Source organism: Cupressus sempervirens, chromosome 4 (genome assembly GCF_028749045.1).
Source record: "Cupressus sempervirens isolate cs-2001-9-10 chromosome 4, ASM2874904v1, whole genome shotgun sequence".
Lineage (NCBI taxonomy): Eukaryota > Viridiplantae > Streptophyta > Pinopsida > Cupressales > Cupressaceae > Cupressus > Cupressus sempervirens.
In genome coordinates this window covers 115,705,785-115,726,502 of record NC_143121.1, presented here as the reverse complement: position 1 = coordinate 115,726,502, position 20,718 = coordinate 115,705,785, and the positions used below count along the sequence as shown (strand labels likewise).

Below are 20,718 nucleotides of genomic sequence, written 5' to 3'. Positions count from 1 at the left end.
TAATTTTTCTAAAGGATATAGAGCATGTGGTCAAGAATGCCACAAATATGTGGAAGAATGTTTATCACTTACATAAAAAAAGTGACTTCCTAGTAGAAGTCAAGGATGATGACAATGATGATGAGGAAGAAGAAGTACAATCTGAGCCTACACATTTTGACAATGAAGAAGTTGAAGAAGATAAAGAGGAATAAGCTTGCAAGGAAGAAAATGAAGATGATGATGAGATTGATCCTATGAAGATAGTAGCTACAATTATTACCTCAATTCCTCACTCTCCAAGCATACCAATAGTCACATCAAGTTCAGAGATAGCTTCAACAAGTTTGATTGTGACCGCAACAGATATATCAAATGTCCAATCACTCTTTGCTCCCTCATAACTTAGCACATCACTAATAGAAGTGTCTACCACTTCATCTACCGAGCTGTAGCCTCCTTCTTCTTCAACTCCTGAATTAACATCATCAACTATGAGTATAGTATGTTCTACAATTTTATGTTCTTTAGCAATAAGTACTTTAGTTTTGAGTTCTACAATTTATATTCTATAGTTTTGGATACTTCTGTAAGTACTTCAATTTTGGATTCAGTAAGCATACTAGTCAGTATTCCATATTTGGTACTATATCAATTCTCACTACTAGTCCTACTATCTCTACAATTGTTTCCATTCCAAATTTAAAAGGAATTAAGTACAAGTACAGTTGAACCTAAGGCTCAACCAAGTATAAGATTTTTGAGTAGTGGAAAAGAGATAGAGGAGAATATAGACTTAGATGAGGAGATTGAGATTCCCAAATGGGATTTTGATAATATCACTGCAGATCAAATGCATATAGATGGTCAAGTCCTCCAAAAGAAGGACAAATAGAAGAAATTGATAGAGGAGAGAGATAGAAAGTACAAAATAATTAAAGATGCCAAAAATATTTTGCCTAAGGTGATAGGTGTTGAATTTGATACTTCTCTGCATATTCTATTTCAATTAGAAGAGGTAGTCTAGAAGTTTAATGAGGACTCCAATGGTCAAGACAAATTTATTGAGAAAGCAAAAAAGAAATTTGATAACAAAGTGCTTGAGCACATTTCTCAACAAATTTTCATTCAACAAGTGGAGTTTTCCTCAATTTTGACCAGTCTTGAAGCCTCTGGCACAAGTGTAACATCACTTTTTGGAAAGTTATGTAATGTTATTGAGTTCACAAAGGAAATAAAGTGCAAACTGACAAAGATTTATGAAGATCTAATGTCTAGTGCACAACAGTTGCAACTTGACCCTAGTTCAAGCTTTGCACACCATATGAAAATCAAATTCTTATCAGATATGCAGGCAGAGTTGTTGAGACAAAAAGAAAGGAACTAGTCTACACTGATAGATATTCAAAATATGATCCTTGCCATCATGGATACAATGCAAAATCATATTGTTTATTCCAAAATATTGATCCATGACAACTTCTCCATTGTAGATCACATGAAAAAACTCTTTATAGAAGTGAAAATTGCTATACACATGTGCAATATTTTGCAAGAGAATTGGGATAAAACTCTAGAACTTATTCTCAAGGTACATTATGATTTTCTTTCTTATATTTCTATCTCTATGTAAATAAGTTTTGAATAAATCTTTGGCATTATTGTCAAAAAGGGGGAGAGAAACTTAGTATGCTATATAAGGGGAGAGACACTTATTATGTATAGTGAGATACTATGTATATTGTATAGGGGAGAATCATGCAAAGGAAAAAAAAGTGTATATAGCAAAGAGTTTATAGATATAGTATACTGTATATACTTACAAAGATAAATTTTGAAAAATCTCAAAAAAAATAGTATACCATACCCAGCCTATATCACACTGTGATGTATATAAGTTTTGGCTTATAAGTGTTTTTGTCACCAATGCTAAAGGGGGATATTATTGACATTCAGTCAAGTTTGTTATTAGTGACAACACTTATTTAGATTCTATATGGCTACTAAGCTCATTGAATAGTCTACAATGTTTTAGTAGCCACTGAGCTTTACAATTCCTACCAAGCATTTTAGTGGTTACCAAGTGAATTCAGTTAGTCTAAAGTGCAACAGTTCAAACTGAGAAGAATCAAGTAGTGTGAAGTCTAGCAATTTAGTGGTTACCAAGCTTTGTAGTTTCTACCAAGCAAGTAGTTTATGTGGAACAAATTTAGTATTAATTGAGCTATGTGATGATTAGTGTTTACAAAGTGAAGTCACTAGTGCTAACTAAGTTCTAGACTACTCTTAGATTATTAGTATGAACTGAGCTTCTACTTCTACCGCATGCATGATGATGTCGAGTAGTGATAGTGGACATCGAGTATCAAAAATTCACCAAGTTACTCTTCAGAACCCCAGTGTCTTCATTTGGGTCAACTTTGTTATATTGGTGTTAATTTGTATATTGGCCAACTTTGAAATTATGTGAATTGGATTGATATATATGTAATGTATTGTATCATATCCTAAGTAAGTATGAAGAAGCAAGTTATATCAATCACATAAAGGTGATAAAGAATTCAAAGAATATCTATTAGAAAATCAGTTGTAAGTTAGAGATCTATAATTTCATCCTAACAGGTGAACTAGTCTAAATCCTTTAACAAGGTAGACTTAACAATCTTTTGTGAAATCTCTTTACCAAGTGCATACTTCATTATGTGTTTGTAAATCCTCTAACAAGGTGGACCTAGTAGTCCTAATTGCTCTTACTAGGGTAGATCATTAGAAGTGATCATTGTAAGCCTTAAAAATCCAACTTTATGCTGTAGTATTGAGGTCTTGTGGGCATCATCCCCACCCCAATTTTACTTTCTATTTGGAAGGTTTCTGGGTCAAAAAATTATTGTGTTCAAGCATTATGAATGTCTTATGCTTTTTGTTTCTCATGCATGCAATTATATATGATTTAATGAATTAAATTGTAATTAGATTATTGCAATTAAGATTTGGATTTGGTAAAGTTTTTAAGGTTACTGATTCACCCATCCCCTCTTAGTAATCTAGCATAGTCTTGAATGTTTCCAACACATAATCTGAACATTTCTACTCCACCTCTCTTCTTCTCTATCTTCTACATGAAAATGTATTACTCTTATACAAACACATGACTTTTCACCTACTCTAAGAGGTCGACCAAGATGGATGACTTTTCACCTTCCAAAACTTATCATTTTTTTGCAAAAAATTGCTAACCACAACTTTTGACAATTTTACATGTTTTTGCAAATATTTTTATTTTATGATTTCTCATGCTTTCTAGACACCCTAAATAGGTCCAAAATCTCAAATGAAATTTTAACACTTCATTACACTCCATTTATGGCCTTGTATGGCTTTTTTCCACTTTTGATTTACTTTGACGCTCATTGCTTAACATGTGAACTTGGTCAACATGACCTTAATTGAACACTAAATAAATGAATTGAAAAAATAATTCCCTAACCTATCATGACACAAAAACCTATTAATTATGACTCCAAAATCCATAAAGAAGGTTAGGGTACTCATGCACCATAATCCACTTGTTGAAAAAAAATCAAGTCGCTTCAATTTTTTGTTGGGACTTTGTTTGGTGTTGATGTTGCCTTCTTGTTCACTTTCTTACTACCTTGTTCAACCATTTTCCTTCATCTTCTTCATCTTGTTACAAATGATTATGATCTATGATATCTTTCTTGGAGGCCTACTGGTGATCTCCAAATCTTTAACTCTATCTTGAACTAAATGAATGATCAACATTGTGGCAATCTCTAGTGGCTTGCTTATTTGAGGTACCTTGGCTCCACATGAACCAATCAATTTCATCTTCACCCAAGGTTTTTCTTGGCTTGGTGACAAAAACACACTATATTGATTACTCATCATGCTATTTCCAAAAAATGATGGCTTCATCAACAACTTTACCGTTACTATTTTCACAATTTCAGTCCTCTAATTACCAAGAGAGCATGTGAAACTATAAAATGTAGAATGTGCAAAAAATGTAAAATTTTCAAAAAAAGTTGTTGTCAACATTTTTTTGCAAAAATAAAAAATTGTGTAAGTGTATGTATAATCTATTAGAGGGCCAAGGGTACATCCACTAATGAAGGACTATACCAACCTTTGCCTATTCCTACAAGGCCTTCGGAGAGTTGCAACATGGACATTGTGATGGGATTGCCTAGATCATAAAATGGAAATGATAGCATATATGTTTTAGTAGATAGAGTTAGTAAAATGGCCCACTTCATCCCTTGTGAAAGCACCAATGATACATCAGCAATTGAAAATTTGTTCTTCGAGGAGATTGTAAGGATTCATGGTTTACCTTTAACTATACTATTAGATAGAGATGTGAAGTTTATTGGTCACTTTTGGAGGACCTTGTGGAAGAAATTGGAAATTAATCTAAGATTTAGCTCTACCTACCATTCACAAATAGATGGATAGATATATGTGGTCAACAAGTCTCTTGGAAACCTACTTAGATGCGTAATAAAGTAGTATGGAGACAGGAAGGAGTCAATCCAACCACAACCAGAGTTTTCATTTAATGACTCAGTCAATATGAGCATAGGGAAGAGGCCTTTTCAAATAGAATATGGGAAGAATCCAAGATGTATCCTTGAACTCAAAGAACTACCTTCCAACACTCTAGTCAGTGCTCATGGAGAGGAGTTTGTAGAAAGCATGAAGGAGATTCATGATTCAATAAGGTTGGAACTTGAGAAGAGTATAGAGAAATATAAGTAGGGTAAAGACAAACATAGAAGAGATGTTCAGTTGTAGGTTGGAGACTTGGTCTGGGTATACTTGAGGAAGGAGAGGTTCCAAAGGGAAAGCATACCAAACTATTGATTAAGAAAGTAGGACCTTGTTAGATATTGAAGAAGCATGGAATGAATGATTATTTACCTCACACTTTGGTATCTCTCCTATATTTAATATTTTTGATCTAACTGCATATAAAGGTGATGTGAATGTAGGTTCATAAGTATAGCTTGAAGAAGTGGAAGAAATATTATAGGCATTCTAGCCCATGAAACAAGAAAAATTGACAAGATCTTGGACACCAAGATCATCAAAAAATATAGAAAAAATGCATATATGAAGTATTTGGTTCCATGGTAGGTAATTCTTGAGAAGGAGTCTATATTGATGGATGAACAAGAGATCTAGAAGCATGGCCTAAGTTTGCAACAACTTATTTCAAGAGGACTTGAGATTAGTTCACCTTGGGAGTATGGTGTAGGAGCACTTGCAATACCTACCATTGCAAAAACATCAAAAGGATCAAGAAAATAGGCTCCAAGTTGTGATTTGAACTAAAATCCAATGCTAGAAATAATGTCCAAGTTGTAAGGCAAGGAAACATTAGGTGTGTTATAAACATGATTATCTACCTCGGTCATTCATGGGAAATTTCTAGGTAGAAATAAAATAAAGTAGTCTATAAGGTTAGATAATGGTTATTTATTGATTAAAACCTTCTTAGGGTCCTAGATAGGGTCTAGGGTTCAATTTTTTTAGAGTTTAGAGACATTTGATAACTTTTGCAAAAAGTTGTCAAAGTTGCATAATGCAACTTTTGTGCAAAAAAGAAACTTTTGAATCCCAACATTCACAACCACCTTTATTGGTTTGAACTATTTGGGAGTGAAATAGATAAGGTTAATAAACCTTTCTCATGATAGAAGAAAAAAATCTATTGTAATCATTGCTTCAAATCAATAAAAATATGTTGTTTTCCTATCAAAACTACTCAAGAAACTGCTTGTATAGAATCGTATAGATTTACATGAAACTCTAAAGGATTGGAAAAGTTGAATAATTTTCTTATGAAGTTTTTTAAATTTTTTTGAGGTCTTCAAGTAATACTAGTTAGGAGAAATATAATTTTGATTGCTTGTTGGTTGTAGGGATGCCCTAACGAGGGTTTGAGAGAAAATTTCTCTTTCCTAGAGATTCCACCATGGGAAAAAGATAAACCTTAGTGGAAAGAAGGGGGAGAGGATGCATATTAAGAATATTTGGGTCTCATAACAAGTGTTAGGATATTTGGGGAGAAAACACTTAACCCTCTAGTTAGGCATCTAAATGTGACTGTCCAATTTTGTGTTTTTGAGGCATACCTTGGCCCAGATGTGGAATAGAACCATACAAAATTTGACTTAGATATTTTGGCATGTCCCTAAAGTATTCCAATAGGTTTGGTTTGTATATGTGTTGGAATTCTTATACTTTCTTTGGAAAAGAGACCTAATTAGCCCTATTAGGCCTAGGAGAGTTTTACAAACAACATTAGTTAGAGATTGGTCAAGTTTCCTAACTAGTTAGGGGTTGTTGATTAAGGGATTGGAGTGTCTAAAGGTGTTTAAGAATTTATATGGTGGAGTTCCATGAAGTTTTCCTTCACAAATCCTTAGTTTCTCCTTGTAGACCTATTTGGAGTTTTAGGTGTGTAAGTTGATTTCTTAAGAAAATATTGTGAAACTTGTGTATCAAAATATTGAGGAATTTCATCTAAGGTTTAAAGAAGCCATATTTCATCACCAAAACCTTTTTCTTAATTTTGTGTATTATTAGACCTCAAGGAGGTGTCTTAGACTTTGAATTTGATCTAGTCTAAGGAGAGTAGGTATTGGGAATCACATAGAGGACTCCTACATTGTATGGTTGTGAATCATTTGTGCACCTATAAGTGACACATCCTAGGTATATATATGGGAACTTTGCTACTCTCTCTCTCACTCACACACACACACACACACACACACTCTCTCTCTCTCTCTCTCTCTCACACACACACACACACACACACACACACACACACACACACACACACACACATAGAGTCTCCCTCTCTCATTCCCTACTCACCCTCTCTCTCACTCTCTCCCTATCCCATCACCTACTCTCCCTCTCTATCTCACTCTCTCCCTCTCCCATCCCCTACTCTCTCTCTCTCTCTCTCTCTCTCTCTCTCTCTCTCTCTCTCTGCCTCCCCATTTCTCTATCCCTCTGTCCCTATCCCACCTTCTCCCATCCCCTACTATCTCTCTATTTCCCCCCTCCCTCTCTCCCTATCCCTCCCTCTACCATCTCCTACTCTCTCCCTATCCTCTACTATTTTCCATTCTCTACCCTCTCTCCTTCCCTTTCTATTGAAAGTCATGATTATAGAGTGCAAGCATACTATAGCACATACACACTATGTAAGGCTTAATTTTAAAATACTTTAAATAGAATGTACATGTTATTTAAACATTTGGATTCTACCAAGCCTAAGGGCTGGTTTTTCCTTGGGGATCTAACCCAAAGGTTTAGAGTCTCTAAACTTGTTTGAGATGTGTTTTCTAACAAAAATATAAAAAATGATATATTTTTCTTGTGTGTTCTCCTTCAAGTTTCCTCATGGTTGAGAATAAATAAAATAAAATTACATGACAATATAGATCTTTGTATTAGCTATATAACCATATTATTTATTTTAAAATTGAACTATTTGAAGCCTTTCAACTATAATTTCTTTTGTATGTATGTCCATTTTCTGTCAAAAACCAACATGTACTAATCAGGGTGTAGATTTTAGCTCATTCATTAAATTTCACAAAAACTTAGTTTTTTAGAAACTAGACTCCATTATACCCACTTTAAAAAAAAAGAAGTTTTGGTTTTAGATTAGTTTTCAATCATTTCTAGGGGAAGCACACAGATATTTCACATTTTTGGGATGTGTCCAATTAAAAAATCAATTAAAAAAATATGCATTATAAAATTACCTAAGAAATCTACGATAAACTACATGGCATTAGGTAACTTTTGACTAGAGAAATTAAAGAATTAAAAAATAAAATTCAAAATTTTACAGAGGCACAATTTGCACTATGTTATGTTTTTTTCTAAGAAAATAGTACCACATTTTGTGGCCCCCTTTTTTGAGGACCTAAAACTAAACTATTTTGAAAAAAAATAGTAATTTAAAAACTAGATTCAAAGACTACTACTTTTGTTTTTGTCATATCTAAATTTTTTGAGCATAACTATCTTCAAATTCTTGTCAAATTTAGAAAAAGTGGCCACTTATACCCCCCTTTTGGCACCACAAATTGTTGCACTTACCCGAAGAGAACTTGTGATTATGGGATAAGTGTAGTCTTCCAAGTGACCAAAATTTCATCTAGAAATGACTTACACTCTTGAGATTCTCAAAAGCAATACTATGGAATTTTGGTTTATATACTTGATTGTGACTTTAATTCCTTAAAACTAGTTCTCTTTGTCCTCAAATGTTATAGAGCATGACTCAATCAAAATGATCCTAATAGAGTTGTTATTAAGCATGCGAATGGATTTCCAATGATTAATAAAAGGTTGTTTGAGCAAGTTGGAAATGAGCCCTATGTTCTTCCAAGTCAATGTGAGAAGGTATTTTACTTAGAGGTTCCACATAAATTGGGTTGGTCATTTATTGTTAAACATGATCCAAGATGAAGGTTGATAAAGTATAATGTGATGGAAGAAGAAGATATCAAGGAAGAGGAAGAAGTGGATCATAATTGAGAGTTAGCTGATGATGCTCCTAATTCAAATGATGCATCTACTTATCAAGATGATGATACTTCTACTAATCACAATGGTGATGATGAGGATGATTATGATGATGATGATGATGATGATGATGTTGACAATGATGACAACCATTATAGTGGTGGCAATGATGTCGACAACAATGATGATCCCAAAGATGAGATGGATGAAGAATAATATCAATGATGGGGCAATTTATTATCTAACATTTAAGGGAGGTTTGATTATCAATGAAAAGAATGAAATGTATAGTTATATAATCAATGCCTATGCTATTCAATATTGAGTTCTTGATAGATCAATGAATAATTTGATTAACTTTTCATCTACCTTTTATTGTTTATAATTCATATGTGATGCTAATGTTAGAATTCTTTTAGAATAACTGAGAGGGGGGGGGCTGAATCATTTATCCAAGGTCCAAATGCCCTAATAACACTTTTTCACTACTTTTAATGAATCCATACCCTTTTCATTCATCTAAACTTAAATAAACCATATTAGCAAGTTATAGTAAATCAACATGCAGAGATAAAACATGCAAGATCAACACATGACACAATGATTTATGTGGAAACTCAATTTGGGAAAAACCACTAGTAACATGCTACTTGATTTTCAATATTCTAAAGTGATGCCCTGTTAAAGGCTTAAACAGACTATTAAATGTGACCTTGTTAGAGGATTTCACCAAACTGTTAGGAATGGGCCTGGTCAAAGGACTTCTGAACATTCACTTGGAATGTCACCTTGTTAAAGGATTTACCTCATGGCTATTAAACCAACCTAAGTCCATAGGATTTAGACTATCTATTACAATAGCTAGAGAGTAACAATAATGGATTTTTGATCTGATACAACTTACAACATACTTTGTAGATTTTAGATCACTTCTTCAGTTCAGTCCTATTGCTTGGCTTTAATCATTTTAGCTTTGACACCTTGTCTTCCTCTCAAGCTTCATCTCCTTGAGTCTTCTTACTCATCATGCCAATGCAATCATCCTTGTGGTCATCTATCCAAACAATATTTTTGTGCTTTCTTCTCCTTAGCACCTTCTTCAGTAATTATGCTTTCATGCTTGATCACCTCTCTCTCTTTGCTTCGTGACCTTATGACTCCTTAAATAGAAATCTAATTTTCCTTTTCCACTCAATTCTCCCTCTCCAATTTGTAGCATTTCAAATGGATTAGGTAGGATACAATGTATCTACCTCATATCGTTTTCTTATCTAGAGACTTCATCTAGGTTCTAGTTGTAACCTCAAAAACATTCTACATGGTGTTTTGTGCCACCAACTCATCATTCATATCTTCCATTTAATTCATAGACTTCTAGATAACAACCTTTTCAGCTTAGATCTGGCAAATCTTTGATTATCAAAATAATGCAGCAACTTAACATTATTGGTTTACTGATGCTCGACATCTTTGTGTTACTCGATACTATTGGTTTTTTGATGCTCGACATCTATTTCCTAGATAGCTCGACACCTAAATAAAACTGTATCACTCAGCACCTAATTACTCTGGATCACTCAACACTTGATATCACTTGGCACTTGATATCACTCGACATCTGAAGTTCACTCGTCACTTGAAGTTGAATTTGCTCGGCTTCAAATAGGAATCTATTCAGCACCTACTAGCTTGCTCGACTCCTTCTCTCTAATAAACTTTAGTTAAGCTTTGCAGATGTCTTAGCTAAAACCTTATATCTTTGATATGTTTTAGTGTGCCCATTCTCTGTGTCTTAGAGTATGTCATCAGTACATTATTTCATCAATGGCTTGACTGATCCTTCTACTTCATTCCATCATCATAACTTCAACCTTTCTCTAGGTGTTCTAGTTACATCTTATTGATTTCCTCCTTCTTGTTAATCAACTAATTGATAGTATTTGGATCACTAAAGCAATTGTCATTCCTACAAGTAGCAAGTTTGACATCAATGACAAAATAATGATTGAGAACATTCTTTACTAGTTCCATATGGTCATTCCAAAAATCTTCCTTATGATCTTTTCAATCATTTCCAACAGCTAATATTTGATCTAATTGCGAGTATATGTATATTGAAATTTTTAGCTAACATAAAACAATTGATTTACATATACAAAAACCCAAAACCCTTTCATGACCATCCTACACAATCTCATGGATCATTAGGTATAAGTTAGTACACCCCATAGAGATTAATGTCTTTTACTATTTGTAAAATACATCTCTCATTTTCACCTATATCTCTTATTTTGTGGAGTACAAGTACCATCGAATATATATTTGTCATATTTGTTTTCCTAGAGTGAGGAAAATATAGGACTGAAAGAAGAAAGTGAGACATTTAGTATGCCCAAATCAAGGAGATTGACTCAAGGTCAAAATATCAAAAATAAATTCAATAAGCACATGAAATTTTTCCTTGCTTAAGGGAGGTCATGTTCTTATGATGATGAGAGTGAAGGTGACTCTGATGTGCCCTTTAGGTATAAATATCTATAGAAACAATGTGTCCCCAATGAACTTCCTCCAATAAACACTGATTTTTGTTTTGGATAGAGGATATATCGCATAACACAATCCTCATTACATGGTTTGAGCCTATTTTCCATGGATGACATAAAGGTCTCTTACAACAAGGTTGTTGAATCTTCTACTTGCACTGGAAACTTTGTGATGATTTAAATCAAATTCTAATTAACAACTACTGCCATAACTGGATGTGAATAAGTTACATACTTCTCCTACATTGGTTTGTAATAGTTCATTGCTAATATCAACCATGGTTACATGTTCCCATTGTAATGCATGAAGAATCCACCATCTGTCAGCTACATATCAATACTTGAGTAATAGGTTTATCTTAGTAGATGCCACTAAGGATCAATTGGTTCAACTAAAATGTAAGAAAACCTAAAGGAAAAATGTCTAACCTCCATAGAATTTGATCAACTTTTCCATGCTTTTGATAATGATATTAGATTGTCAATTAAGATTTATTCCATATAAAATAGGCCCACACACAAATATCTGCATTAAAGTGAATGAATTTCAATGTCAAATAATTTGAGATATTTATGGTACCAATGAAATGCCTCATAAAAGGTTTCAATCACACCAGTCCCACTTTGATTCATATATTTAGAGGAAAAGTCTCATGAAGTCTTTTTGACTGATAAGATCGTCATCTAGGAAGACTGCTTCCAACTGCAGGGTATGGCTAAGGAATATGGAAATGTAATTGTTTCAGTATTAAGTGGTACTTTGGGTTCTAACTCTTAATAACACTCTTCATATGCTAAGAACCTTCAAAGTAATAGCTATGTGATTGCACATCTTGTAGTTGCTTCATAGTAGAGCATATGATGCATTGTGCCAAGTAAATTCCTCTGCATTCTACACTTTTGTTGTTTCTCCCTTGTAGCTATTCATAGCAAACCAAGTCTTCATAGAACCATGATTGACATCATTGGTGTGTATGGAAGACAAGATTATGATGATATTCAAAATTCTCAATTGTTGAACTCACCACCATAGATATTGTAGGCATATTATTAAATAACACATTGATATGCTAGGATTGTGATTTTGCCCATCTATCTACTTCTAAAGTTTATGATTTTTGGACCATTCCTTAATCTTGTGCCCAAACACTATGTACTCTTGGAATTACCTTCATATCTAACTATTCTAATGTTTTACTCTATAAAATGGCCACTTTTACATGTTCTACCAAAGATTGGGTGCCTCTTGTAGCTACTTTATCTAGAAATCTTAATTGAGAGTATGAGAATTGGGGATAGAATTAAAAAAAATTCATAGTCAAATTAGTGAACAAAAAATGGATTTTATGGGAGTTGCATTATTTCAAAAAATTTAAAGGACTTTAGAAACTTTAGCTAAGACTAATGCCTGTCCATAGGGCCAGAGTCATCTCCTATTACCTGATTTATCATTGCCCTTTAAATCATTGCACAACTAAAATGCATCCCCTTCAAAGAATATTTAGCCAATCCTCTCTCTCTTTTTTTTGGATTGGTAAAAGGCCAAGGAACTATTGATTCTATATATTAAAAGGATGAAAAAATCAATCCTTCTCTTCTAAGTTCTTATTTTAGACTAGAAAGCTTTAAAAAAATCCCACTAGGTGGAAATGAATTTGCATTTGTTTCTAATTACCCCTATTCTTTTTGGGAACTCTTAAGTGTGTTTTACTATCAAAATCTTCCAAAGATGCTACTATGGAGATGAACATTTTCATGAATGCATCTTCAAATTTTTCATTCATCTTCAAAATCTCTTGAATATTATTTTACATGAATAACTCTAAATTATCGAAGAGTTGCACTAAAACACCACATAGATCCAAATATGGGGCTCAAAAATACTACTAGCAACATTTCTTATTTATTAGAAGAGACACCACCAATTCTTCTATTGAATGGGGATCCTTTTACCATTATTTAATTGGGCTCTACTTTTCTTCAAACTATCCCTTATTTGACACAATTCTTGGATAAGTGCATTTAAGTAAACATGTCAAGAGATATCCCATTATTCAACATCTTGTCACAAAGTTTCCAGGCATTATCCATAATTGCATAATAATAGTAAAAACTAATAAGATTACTACATGTGAAATAATTTAATTGAAATACTATGTCTACTTTTTAGTTCAAGAGGTCATTTGCTTCTTGTTGTTTCCCTTCCTCATTCAACATATAGTCTTATAAATAAATATTGTACATAAATAAATGAATATAGTTTTATAAATAAATATTGTCAAAAAATTCACATGTCTTGTCTATCCTTCCATTTTTCAAACATGTCTACCATGGCAATTGTGACTACAACATTTGACAAAAATTCTTTATGCTTTAATGCATGTCCATAGCTTATTCCAAAGCTCTTGTTTTGGCATAGACATCAATAATGCTGGCAAAGGTTGTGTGATTTAGCTTTATACTTTCTAATTACATTTTCTTGAATATAAACACACATGTTATATATGTGTTTAAACATATATAAACACACAGTTTTCTTGGCAAATTGAGTAGCTTTCTTTCTTAGTTTCAATGGTGTGAGCTCTTTCTTTGCCTCTTGGTCTATGGACTACAGAACTTTGAGCTCAATGGGTAGCCCATGGAAATCCCAACTAGGTACATAGTGCACCTTATACCCTTCAAGCAACATATATCTATTCATTAAATCTTTTAGTATCTTGTTCAAGGCATGTCCAATATGCAAATCTCTTGGCATAGATCCTACTCATGATTATGAAGGCACATATCCTACACATGACAAAGGCCCTAATGTGAATCACAATGATAGAGGTACGTATTCAATTTTTATTGAAAATTATTTATGTAATTATTAATAAAATTTGACATCTTAAATTGCAATTGGTGTAACCTTTATGTGATAATTTTTTAGTATGGAGAATGTCAAGCTAATGGAGTCAAGCGTGATGTTAGTGTTGAGCATGTTGAGGTTGGGGCTGAACAAAATGTAGTAGATGATGTTACACTATCAAGTAAAGAAAAATCCCTATTATGTTCTTTAGATTAATGAAATACTTATAACATTAAAAAAAATGTTTAGAATTAAACCCATTTACTTCTTACACACACACACACACACACACACACACAATTGTATTTATGTAGATATATATGTTTAAATGTATATTTCCATATATGTATATATGCATGTATATCTATATATATGAAAACTATCTCCCATAAGTATATATACCTATATATGTATACATGTGCAGATCTGAATCATTCATATGCTCTCCTATATATATGTATATTCCTATTTGTGACCAAAGCTAGAAGTGTAAGGTGCTAAATAGTTTTACAAATTCCTATTTTGAGAATAGGTGACTTGTCAAATATTAGTTTTAGGGGGGTAAGACTTATTAACCCCTTACCCCCCTTCTTTTCATTGCCATGGAATATTTTTTTTTATTACAAGTTATTCAAGGATTGCAACATTTACCTCCAGTGTCCACCATTTCTTTCACTAGACCATAGATCTCAAAATTTTGTCACTCCAATTTCCCCCAACATTAATATTTGTATCCCTCTCAACCCTTGTTATTTATAATCCCCAATATGTTGGGAAGGGAATCTGGTTGAGACATATTTTGATCCAACCTTGTATTTCTTTTTTGAGGTTCTTCTATTAGAAATCCTCCCCTTGTTTAAAAGGAGGTATGCCTTCTTAAATACCCTTATAAAGGGCATCTATAATGTATATAGGACTCTAGTCCTGAGCTATACTAAGGGTTTTCTTTGCCCTGTTCTTTTTCCTTCAATGCTTGCAGTTGAACAGGGAATTTTTTTTGTAAAATCTTCTGATAATATAATATAAAGTCTTGATTACTATTGCATATTAATGAATTTAATATCATATTTATGAATGTTATGTGATTATATTGATTGAATGTTATAGTTCATAAATGGATGAATGAAAGGAATGAAGTATGTAATTAGATGTTAATGGGAAATTTAGATTGATGTTAGGGGGAGGGGAGTAAGGCCAAATGAGTTTCCACCTTCACATGGTTGGCCTTTTTAAATAGAGAATATTATAGTATTCTTTAAATCAAGTGAAGCTCAAACTAACATACCAAGGAATCACAAAACCCAAATCCATCTACCTCTCATCTTCTCATCCCAATAAGTCATCTTTTATGCCATTTTTATTTGGAAGGGTCTAAAGCCTAATCAATTCATCATCTGCATATCCTAAAATCATAACACTCTAAAGAAAAGAATGATGTGCTTGAATAATGCACACTATTTCTTTCACCCACTTTATTTGGATGCCAATTGCTTGCATCACCAAGTTGAGGTAGTGTAACTTGTAAGCTGCCCCAAATATGTGCTTATATCTCACCTCAATTGATGCAGAGTCTATAACCTTAATCCACCAATATCTTCTTAAGTGCCTAGTAGCACCCAACCCACTGCAAGATGTCATTGAACTCTTCAACTCAAATGCTATATGAAATAATTTAGGGGGAGAAATAGAAAGAAGATTGGATGAGCCCATGTGGAAGAAACCAATCTTGAAGCACTTGAGATGGTTCAAAATACTCCTGATCTACTTCCATCAATGCATGTCATTTATAATATGTACTTGTTTGAATATTGTCTCCCACTGGGGTAGTCTCTGCAACTTTATGCACTTTTTTATTGGTTTGACCCTATGAGAGTGGCCTCATTTTGCCACCCACCTAATGGTATTCTATTAGGGTCTGTGGTAGGAGGTAGAAAAACATGTATCCCACCTTCTAAAGTATGGTGCACTTTATTTTGAAACATTCTAGACATGACTGCCTTCAACACTCGTGAGAGAGAATTCCCAATTGAGAAATTCCATCAACTATCATTTAGTGATAACCTTTGAGGCTGCCATGGCTACTACATTCCATCAAAGTGCATGCTACTGCTAGAAATTTTTTCTCTATCGTTCATTCCTAACCCCCATCTGACTTCTACCTTCTCTAACCAAAGTCAAGGTGAATAGAATATTGTCAAAGTAAAAAGATTTTGTTTGAAGAAAATATTTATAATAATTAGTCTGCATTTAATCTATAGGTTGGAGATCTTAAAGGAATATTTGGACTTTTAATGGTCTAGATACATGTGTTATGTACAAAATTTGGTGTCTTGGACATGTCATATGGAGGTGGAATAGGCAAGTTCTTTAACTTAGGAACCATGCTGTTGGTGGCATTTCCTTAATGCATGGTGATATTCTTTCTTTTAATATTTTATAAGTGCATCATTAGTTATATATTTATTTTTGTGAGAGAAATTTGTTATGTTGGTAAGAGCTAATATTTTGGCATCTACAATCTTGCTCTTCTATATATTTCTTTACTCAACTAGTCTAAGTTTTTCATATTATGCAGCTAACACAACAATTATATATCATCATCGAAAGCTACTTGCACTTTTAGAGGCAGATAAGCCTTGTAATACTTTCTCTTTCTTTCCTCTATGATTACAATATTTCTAATTGGCTAAGCTAGGGAATATAACCTATTCGATCTGGTGATCCTCTGAATTTAATAAAAGTGATTGAATAAAATTTTAATACCTAGTGCAATGTCTTATTACCATATAATAGTGCATAAAACAAACAATGGTGAAATATTAAAAATTTAAAAGCATATATGGATATAGCTTGAAATCTATTTTTAATTCCTTAATCTCCACGACTGATGCCATTCACAACTGCACAAAAATTTATAGCAGTATGTGACAATATTTCTATTTTGTTCCTATCTTTATACTAATTTAACCAAAAATCAAATATTTTAGAAAACCAGCTATACTTAAAAGCATCTTTATCATTTATAAGGATGAGATTGAAGATTAGGCCAACTGACTAGTGAAAAATTGTAGGTAAGACTTATTTGGCTAAATAAAAGATTTCTTTTAATCACTACAATGACATACAAGATAGATTAAGTCAAAGCACTTTGAACTTGAACACATTCACACTGAACCTATGCATAGGTTCCTATCTGACCTAAAACTTTAATAGTGAAGTACCAAGAAACTTCTAACATGAATGGAATTCTTCATCAATAGCTTGTCTATTAGCATATTTGCTACCTTGTTGATTTTTTTTCTTCTTCTCATTTCACAATAGGATACAATAGATAAGAAATTGTTTAGTGTTTCAAGGAATGAAAAGTAATCCTATATTGAACTTATTTCTTATTTTCTCCTTTACAGATGCTCTTTGAGTCTTTGAAGATGGAGATTTTCAAACTCTTGGATTGATGGATTATGATGAGAAATTAACTCATTCATTCACTGCACACCCAAAGATTGATCCAAATATAGGTAGCAAAACAAGTTCTATTTTGATAGTTAAAACTTAATGCAGTTAAGAATGTTCAAGTAAGCTATAGGCTATTTTAAAACAAAAAAGAAGAATCAAATAACTATAATGCATAGCCAAAGTTTGATCTGATCACAATAGTAGAACACGTTCAAATTTTATAGTTAATGTAATTACTCATAAAGGATGTTTGAGAAAGCTATAGATTGCTATAAAATATAGATTTATGTGCCTGATCACTTTTTCCATTATGTGTAGGAGAAACGTTTACATTTTACTACCAACATACTCCTTCCTATGCTACTTATCAAGTTGTCACAAAGGAGGGAATAATACTTGATCCAGTTCCTATAATGCTTTCAAAGCCTATCATGATGCATGACTTTGCAATAACTAATAACTATGCAATGTTCATCAATCTTCCTCTCTATTTTACCCCAAAAGTATTTTTATTTCAAAGTAGTCTTATATCATTGCCTTGCTATTTGATGATGGAGAAGTTATTGGAAACTATCTAAACTCAAATAATTTAGCTGTATGAATAATGTATTTAAAGCCTTAGAACTTTAGATCCTTTTTGTTCTTCATAAAGAAAATATAGCATAGAGGTTGTCTATACATCTCTCTAGAATAAATCAAATTGCTCAATTTTACTTACTACTATCTCAAAATATGGTGAAGGATGGAAAATTAATTATTTCTTATGATACTATAGTAAAAGAACATTTTGGTATACTACCTCAATATGCCAAAAATGATCTTTAGATGAGATGGTTTGAGCTACCAAATTGTTGCATCTTTCATAATGGTAATATTAAGACACAAGCATAATATTTTAGTATTGTCTTGATAACTTATAGACCATTTTTCCTTAAGTTTCCTTCAAGACTCATTTTTCCTCACATTTTTTAATGTTATATTTAATAAACTTACATTTTTATCTTTTACAACTAGTAGTGGATAAGTTCATATTACTATTGTTAGTTTTATGATTATCCTACATAGGCTAGTCAATCACTCTAAAAACAAGTTGAGATATCTTGTAGGAGTCTTATATATCTCTAATTTTGTCTCCATTTCTGGTCAATCTTATTGCCTTGGATACAAGGTTGATTGGGAAATATCTAATTCTACCTTATGATTAAAAATTCATGTAGAAAACAATGTTATGTGTATGCTACTACACTAGATTTAGTAGCTAAGGTCAAGGGACTTGTAAAGTTTGATCTTTAAGAAAAACCTGAGGTGGGAAAGTTTCAGATTGAAGTTGGAGGAAATGTGCTAGGGGTTTTTGACTTTGGACCTAGAAGATTTGGTTCTAAGGAAATATTTATACCCAGGGATTCCAGGTTAGATCTGGAGGAGGATGATGGTTACTTGATCTATTTTGTTCATGATGACAACACTAGGCATGGTTCTAGCTTACACTCAATTTTTTTGAGTCCTGAGTTGTCTTATATTTTTCTCTAGAGATGATAAGAAGAAAATTATATTTATATGAAGGCTATTGTCTCTCAAATACATGATGAATAGGTTGTCTAGTACATGCCACTATTTTGAGAAATATAGTCTTTAACAAAATGGCTCAAAATAATAACAATACCATAGCCAATACTAAAACTAGGATTAGGATAAATCATAGTATTTACTGTTAATCACTATATTAGCAAGTGACATGTCAGGAAAAAATTGATTATGTTAAAGATATCAGGAGTTACGAGATGATCAATTAAGAGGAAATAGTTGAAAGCTTAGAGTGACGCAATTTTCAGATGATTATTGAAATGAAATGGGCGTGCGAGTAGAAAGAAATGAGAAAGATATTTTGTACAAATGAAGGCATGAAATGGATGGTTTTGGAGCACTCAACACAGACACTCAAAATTTAGTACATATCATCATTTGAGATCAAATTGGTGTGTGGGATTATACACATAGTGAACAATAAAGGAGGGAATTGAACCCTTCTTGAGGCTCACACTTGTTGAGCTCCACTTTTGCAATGGCCCTTCCTATGGAATTTATGTCTAAAACCTTTCTAATGAGATAATTTTTTAGAAAACATTTTCATAGGAAGTGGCATTGCTGATGTGGACCTCAATAAGTGTGAGCCTTAGGAAGGGTTCAATTCCCTCCTTTATTGTTCACTATGCATATAATCCCACACATCCATTTGATCTCAAATGATGATATGTACTAAATGCTAAGTGCTCCAAAACAATCCATTTCATGCCTTCATCTATACAAAATGTCTTTCTATTTTCTTTCTACTTGTACGCAAATTTCATTTCATATTATCATTTGAAAATTGTGTCACTCTAAGCTCTCAATTGTTTCCTCTTGATTGATCATCACATAACTACTAATTTCTCAAAAAGAATTTTTGACCAATGCTTGGCAGAAAATTGTGTTAGCAATTTTCAAAGTTTTTGACCAATGTATTAGTGAAAATTTTGACCAACTAGTAAGTAGGTCAAAATTTCAACGAGAAAAATTTCAACCGATTGCTTGGTCCAAATTTTGACCAACCTCCAAATGTTGACCAACCTCAGTCAAAATTTTGACCAATAATGGTCAAAAAAGAAGCCCAAATGTACTAATGAAGATATAGGGGAATTAGGAGTTAAAACCTTGGAATGGAAAAACAAATATCTAGGAGCTAAACAAGTATGGTAGATGTACCAAGAAAAAGACAAAAAATGGGCCAAAATGATGTACAACAAATATCTAGATGCATCGGATATTACTTCTCTCCTCAGGACCAAAAATCCCCACAAAGGTTTTGTAATCTATAAATTCATTCAAAAATGTCATCCACTATTATATAAGTTTGTCACCTAGGACTTAGGAAGGGGGGATATAGTCCTATTCTAGGAAGACTCTTGGAATGAGCTCCCCCACCTTGAGTCCTATAGTTTTTCCATAAATAAAAACACCCTATCCACTACATGGAGAACCAAGGTAGCTAATTATATATATAATGGTCCCTCAAATGAAGAAACCCCATGGAAATAGAATTCCCTAGCCAACTTAGAACTATAAATAGAAGAACAAGAAAAGTTAGAGGCAATTCTTAGAGACCGTCCTATCAACTTCCATAATAGGGAAGACAAGATTATATGGGTGGCTTTGGAGGATGGATCATACAAGGTTAAGGAAGGATACACGATAATAATAAACTCTTAAAGATGGAAAGAAGTTAACCTACCCCTAAATATTTGCTAGGACCCTATAGGATTACCAAAGGTAGATATT

At 33.0% G+C, this 20,718-nt stretch overlaps 1 pseudogene; it reads left to right on the top strand.

Moving 5' to 3' along the window:
- Positions 1–18,294, top strand: part of LOC149560196 (carotenoid 9,10(9',10')-cleavage dioxygenase 1-like) — a 72,941-nt pseudogene extending 54,647 nt beyond the window's left edge.
- The last annotated feature ends 2,424 nt before the right edge of the window (positions 18,295–20,718 follow it).